Source organism: Suricata suricatta, chromosome 3 (genome assembly GCF_006229205.1).
Source record: "Suricata suricatta isolate VVHF042 chromosome 3, meerkat_22Aug2017_6uvM2_HiC, whole genome shotgun sequence".
NCBI lineage: Eukaryota > Metazoa > Chordata > Mammalia > Carnivora > Herpestidae > Suricata > Suricata suricatta.
Window position 1 is genome coordinate 13632822 of NC_043702.1, and position 6932 is coordinate 13639753.

A 6932-nucleotide genomic window follows, 5' to 3' on the forward strand; every position below is an offset into this window, starting at 1 on the left:
CAACAAAGAAACAGAGCCTTTTAAAAATATGTAAACCTTTTCCAAGCCAGAAAACCAAAGCCCCTGGCTTCTCCTACTCCTTTCCTCTAGCTAGCACACACTGTTCCCTGCTCGCCCACTGCTCAGTCTCGGAGTCACTGCAGACGAGTGGGCGTGAAGGCAGCCCTGGCCCTGGTCTCAGCTCCGGCTCCCTCAGGGACGTGTCCTGAGCGTTCGCGGCAAAGACCCGTTTCAGCAAGTGTGCAAAGACGCCGCCGGGTGCCCAGACGCTTTGGAACTGAGCGAACGGTGCATTTTTCACTGCTGGTGATAGGCTGGAGGGTTTGTTTTCTAAAACGACAAGATTTATTTTTGTCTTTTGTTTTTGGAGAACTCATCACATTTCTAAAATCAGAATGGTCTAAAATATGTATCAAAACTTAAAAACATTTTTCCTTTTTTTAATTTTAAAACTCGTGAGCTCCACTCATCACTCTTTTGAGAGGGGAGGGAGAAGATCTTAAGCAGGCCCCACACCCAGCGCAGAGCCCAATGTGAGGCTCGATCTCACGACCCTGAGATCATGGCCTGAGCCGAAATCAAGAGTCAGATGGTCAACCGACTGAGCCACCCAGGTGCACATCATCATTCTTTATACAATAAAACCTCACATCCAATACTCAAATGGTTTGTCATTTGTAATCTTATTTGCCAAGAGGGCTGGGCTTTGCTGTTTGCGACTATTTAAGTATTTTAAGTATGGATATTTTGGTTAGCCAAGAGAGAAGGGAAAGAGTGGAGGGACTGCTTTTCTTATTTAAGAGTAAATATTTTTTAATTCAAAAAAAAAATTTTTTTTAATTTATTTGTGAGAGAGACAGCGTGAGCAGGGGAGGGTCAGAGAGAGAAGGAGACACAGAATCTGAAGACAGGATCCAGGTTCTGAGCTAGCTGTCAACACAGAGCCTGGCACGGGGCTCGAACCCATGAACCGCGACATCATGACCTAAGCTGAACCCGGTCACTCAACTGACTCAGCCATCCAGGCGCCCCTTAAGAGTAAATTTATTCCGAAGTGTTGACACAGGCTGGTTTATTTGTTTTTTTTTTTTTTTTGGTATCTTTATTTTTTATTTTTTTTTAGCATTTTATTTATTTATTTTTTTATACAATTTATTTTTTTAACATATGCAATTATTTTCTGTCATTTACAATACAGTAGTTACAATGATACTCCAAACAGAAAAGCAAAGTAAAAAATCAAAACCCCCACTTCTATTTCATGTAATTAGACTTATACAGAAATTAATCACCTAATTTCACAGCTATCTGAAGTGGCAATTGTAATATAGCAGCTTATCTATGATACATTCAAGATACATGATATAATTTATTACTTGCCCATAAGCTAAAACACAGGCTGGTTTACTTGTGCTCTAGCAAACATGCTAGTGGAGTTACTAATGCCTTTCAGAGCCAGTTTTACTTTTTGTCCAGCTTTCTGGTCCCTTTCTGTTACACTATTTTGCATAGTTTAAGATAGGAACAGTGTTAGCAGAAATCCAAGAATTACATGCACCCTTTATTCATTTGGGTCCTACCAGGTACAAAGGGGTACAGAGATCAGTATGTCCTCTCCCCATAAGTTGATCGTGGGAGGGAGAGTGTGAATCCTAGCTATGTCAAGTTCCTCACTGGTGCAAGCATAAACTTAACAAGACACGCAAATAGGGCCAAGTGGCCATTAGTTCACGAGGCAGGCATAAAAGTGGCTGCAGGACCAAGACTAGATCCCTGAAGGTTGTTGAATCAATGGCCGATGGCCAGATGATTTAATCAGATGTGTCTGTAATGAAGCCTCCATAAACATCCGAAGGACAGGTTCAGAGAGCTTCCGGGTTAAGGAGCCCTTGGAGATTCCGAGAGTGAAGCACTAGAGAAGGCCCCAGGGCTCCTCGCCCTGCCCCAGCCCTGGCCCCATGCGTCTCTGCCATCTGGCTGCTGCTGAGTGACTTCCTTTTATAAACCAGCAATCTAGTAAGTAACCGGTTCCTCTGACTGCTGTGAGTTGCTCTAGCAAATTACTAGAACCCAGTGAGGGAGTCGTGGGAACCTCGGATTTATAGCCAATGGGTCAGAAGCACAGGTGACAACGTTGGCTGAAACTGGCATCTGAAGTTGGGGGTGGGGGGTGGCGAGGCAGCCCTGTGGGCCTGAGGGCTTAACGGCTGAGATGTGACGTTCTTTTTTTTTTTTTTTTTTTTTACTGTATTTGTCTTATTAACAATATTGCCTAGTGATAAGTATCTCTGGCCCTGACTGATAGGTCGTCTTGCTGGGTAGACACGGACTAATAACTTATGGAGAGGAAATACCTTCAGAAAGTCGGGCAATTTCTCTGATTAGAAATATTCTTCTAGCAGTCAGTGATCTCATTACTTACCTCTTCTGCAAACTTCATTAGTTCATCTTGCAATTTTAATGTACAACAGATGTGATAAAAAGGTATCCTGCAAACAAATGACAGCGTTCTTCCTCAGTTGAAGAGGGCATAGGTTAACGTGTTTAATTTTCTCCGTTGCTCTTCTCCCAGAAGTTTTTCTTACAACTCTTAGACTTTTGTTGTGAGTGGACCCTAGCAGGGCAGCTGGATACCTGAACAAGATCAAATGAGTATTAGCAGAGAAGTACAGACACTCCCAACGCCAGAATGGCCGCCTTTTTTTTCCAGGACCATGTGTGCTCGTGATTGCAATTTTCGATTGTGTGACTTTTCTCCTGGAAAAAACCATTCTCAGTTTGCAAGATGGGATTCAATCTAACAGTCTTTCTTGGTATCCTACAGAGAGAGTGCGGCTTCCGAACGCTCTGATACGCCACAGCTCCGGGTCCTGGGGGATGGGGGTAGAGGGGACGTACAAACTGAGGTTTGAAGAGATGACCCCAGGGTCAACTGAAGGGAGAAGATGAAGGTGGCTTAGGAATACAGAGACTAGCAACGTGCCACCCCCTGGGGGCTCCTCAGGGGGTGCCCCTCAGCCAGGGAGAGTTGGGAGCTGGTCTTCTAAATGGGAAGAATGTCCACATTTGGTTTTATGAAGTGTCAAGATGCGCAGTAAAAGTCCCTCAACTCTGCAGAGCACCATCTCTCTCTCTCTCTCTCTCTCTCTCTCTCTCTCTCACACACACACACACACACACACACACACACACAGAGAAGAAAAGAATAGGTAGAAGGACCCAATAAAAGTCTTTAAAAGTGTTGTTTATGTCAGCCCTACAACTTTCCCTCTTTTCAGTAAATATAAAAAAGCTGAGGGGCACCCGGGTGGCTCAATCAGTTGAGTGTCCAGCTTTGGCTCAGGTCGTGCTCTCATGGTTCGAGAATTCGAACCTCATGTCGGGCTCTGTGCTGACAGCTCGGAGCCTGGAGCCTGCTTTGAATTCTGTGTCTCCTCTCTCTGCCCCTCCCCTGCTCATGCTCTGTCCCTCTCTCAAAAATAAAAATAATTTAAAAAAATTTTATTTTTTAAAAAGCTCACTCATTCCTTGGCATCATAGGTGTATTGCTCATATATCAAGTTCTTAGCTTCACATCCTGAGGGCCAAGGGGAGCTAGCTTCTTGCAGTCAGGTTCATAAGATATTAGAGCTCTACTTGACCTTGAAGTCATGTTTGACTATAATTCTATGCCCTGTATATCCCTCTTCCTGTATATGGAGGAAATAACTATTCCCCTACAATGGCACTTTGCACACTACTTCTGTGAAGCGGGATTACCACACCACCCTGTGGCCAAAATCTAAAAAATGCTGAATGCAAACAAAAAAAGCCCCTATTTGTTTCATTTTTATGTGGAAATTAGTTTCTAGTAATAGTTTAGTTTCTCATGACCACAAGAAACACTTTGAGAATAACAGTCCCAGTTTTATATATGCCTGTGATAAAAACCGTATGAGCTAAAAAATAATAAAGCTTATGTAATTGAGTCTGTAGACATCAGTCATACATTTTGGGCTCAATTTTATACTTTGGGCTCAGGGAACTAGCGAGTGAGAAATGGTGGGAAAGAAGGTTAGAATTTAAAAAAATTTTTTTTAACATTTATTTATTTTTGAGAGACAGAGAGAGACAGATCATGAGCAGGGGAGGGACAGAGAGAGAGGGACACACAGAATCAGAAGCAGTCTCCAGGCTCTGAGCTGTCAGCACAGAGCCCAATGCGGGGCTTGAGCCCACCAACTGTGACATCATGACCTGAGCCGAAGCCGGACACTCAACCGACTGAGCCACCCAGGTGCCCCACAAGGTCAGAATTTCAATGTAACTGACTTTAATGTCTTTCAATGGTACCAGGCCAACCTTAAGTGTTAGTGCTTGTGGTGTTGTTCCAACTTCCTAAGGGTTGTAACAACGCTCTTCTCAACGTCAGTTAGACAGTGGTCACAAAGGCAGTCCTCCAAATGGTTGCTGTGTGCTCTTGGTCACACCCGCCTTCTGACAGCCTCCTCACACCTATGTGTCCCTCTTGCCCACATGTCAAGTATTGTTTCTTACGTGGCAAATTAAAGTTGGCTACAAGTGTCAAGCTATTTCAATGGAGCAGCAAAAGTATGTTAGTGTTTTATTCTCTACATTCCAGCCCATCATAGTTTGGTTTTTTTTTTTTTAGGAGTACAACTCTGGGGCGCCTGGGTGGCTCAGTCGGTGAAGCATCCAACTTGGCCTCAAGTCATGACTCCATAGCTCTTGGGTTTGAGCCCCACCTCAGGCTCTGTGCTGACCCCTCCGAGCCTGGAGCCCGCTTCAGATTCTGTGTCTCCCTCTCTCTCTGCCCCTCCCCTGCTCGCACTCTTTGTCTCTCTCTCTCTCAAAAATTAACATTAAAAATTTTTTTTCAAAGTACAACTTAAATCAGGGAAGACTTTACTTAGAAATGTGTTGAAATCACATTCTTCATAAGGGATTTGGATCTCTGTCCTTGCAAAGTAGTTTTTATGAACTAGACCTAGATTTCTTCCACATGTAAATCTAGAAGCATTCCAAGTTCAGAAGGTTGGAAGTCTAAGGGTGAGGATAGTTCCCCTCCAACCTCGTAGGATAAGGTCCTGCAAAATGCCCTGAGCAGGAGAAGTCTGGGATCACATTATCAGCATGACCTGTGAGGGAAACGAAGGACTACTGACTTTACAACCAAATTCTCTAAAGACTTTTTGAAAAAACGCCCACCCATAAAATTATAAAATTAGAATACTTCTTTAGCTGGGGCACCTGGCTGGCTCATTCCGAGACACATGCGACTCTTGATCTTGGGTTGTGAGTTCAAACCCATGTTGGTCATAGAGATTATTAAAATTAAATTTAATTTAAAAATATAAATTTGTTTAAAACCTTAATTTAATAAAAAATATTAATGAAAAAGTAATACTTTAGCTAATCCATCATTTTGCACATATTAGATGAGTAAGTGATTGGAGGACATTTACGGTCTCTTCTCAGAAACCTTTCTGTGAGCTCTCTTCTTCTCCGGCGTCATGTTGAATTGTGGTGACCGGCCCAGGTGTGGCGCTGCACTGCTGGGTTTGGCCTTCTATTCTTGTGTTCCAAGTGTCAGGAGTTGGAGTGAACTCTCAAAAGAAAGGTGAAATAATTTACTTTTAACCCACCGATGCAGTCAATTAGATAATTCCGAAACTTTCCTCTCTAAAAACACTCTCCACTTTGCCCGTGAGAGCTGTAAGCTCTCTTACGTGTGTCGAAAGCCCCACTGTCCTGATGGGTCTCAGGAAAGGGGTTCCAGAGGCCCTTTACCGTTCTTTCTTATTTTTTAATTTTTTAAATGTCTTTTATTTATTTTTGAGAGACAGTGCGAGCAGGGGAGGGTCAGAGAGAGAGAGGGAGACACAGAATCTAAAGACAGGCTCCAGGCTCTGAGCCGTCAGCACAGAGCCTGATGCGGGGCTCGAACCCACGAGCCGTGAGATCATGACCTGAGCCGAAGCCGGTGCTCAACCGAATGAGCCACCCAGGTGCCCCGTATCTTTCTTAATTGGAAGATTGTATGGCAAGTCTTTTCCACCAAGAAAGGAGAACGGGTTAGCCAGCCGCCGACGAGAGCCGAGAAGATCCGACCAGCGTTCTTGTTCTCGCTGCGTCTGCTCACACGGGCATGATCTGATCCAGAAACAGCCTCAGGATGTGCCGCCGGCTCTCCAGCGGTCGTGGAGGACCCCGGCTTCATTCAGTTGGATTGAGTGAACTTCAATAAATGGGCCAGCCAATGTACCTATCTTAATGCCAGCTCTTTGAACATAAACTAAAAATACTGCAATTAAGAAAAAAAAAGACTTCGTGTCAAAAGTGCTGTCAGTTTTAACATTTCTGTTCTCAAACCCCAAGCCCCGCTTTTCTTGTTAACCCCTGCGAGGGACTATGACAGACTGAAACTAAAAATGATCACTGCTGCCAAAAAGTTAAAAAGAAATGAAGGGAACCTGCCGTTGGGAGGATCACGGAATCAGGCACGAGGGACGGGAGGGACGGAAGGCCGGACAGAGATCTGCCCTCCACAAACGGGATGCTTCGGTGACCCCCCCAGAACAGTGCGTGGGCTCAGCGCCTACGACGGCGGCTCTGGGATACGAAATGGATAAATACGTGCTTTATTTCCCCCTTAGTGTTGATAAATATATACTTTCTCAATCAGCATATTTTAAACTGTTTTTGGAAGGTTAACCTTCTCTGCCATTTGTTTTATAGAAATTCAGTAACTGCGAGATGAATGTACAGAATGTTAAACCTCGACAGAATCTAAGGACCATGTAAACACCTAACTGTGATCATCTGCACTTTACATTTCTAGAGGTTAGGAATTATTACTACATTAGCTAAAATAATATTTGAGGGGCAAAGTTCACCGACCTGGGTATATCAGATTAAAGTACAATGAAATC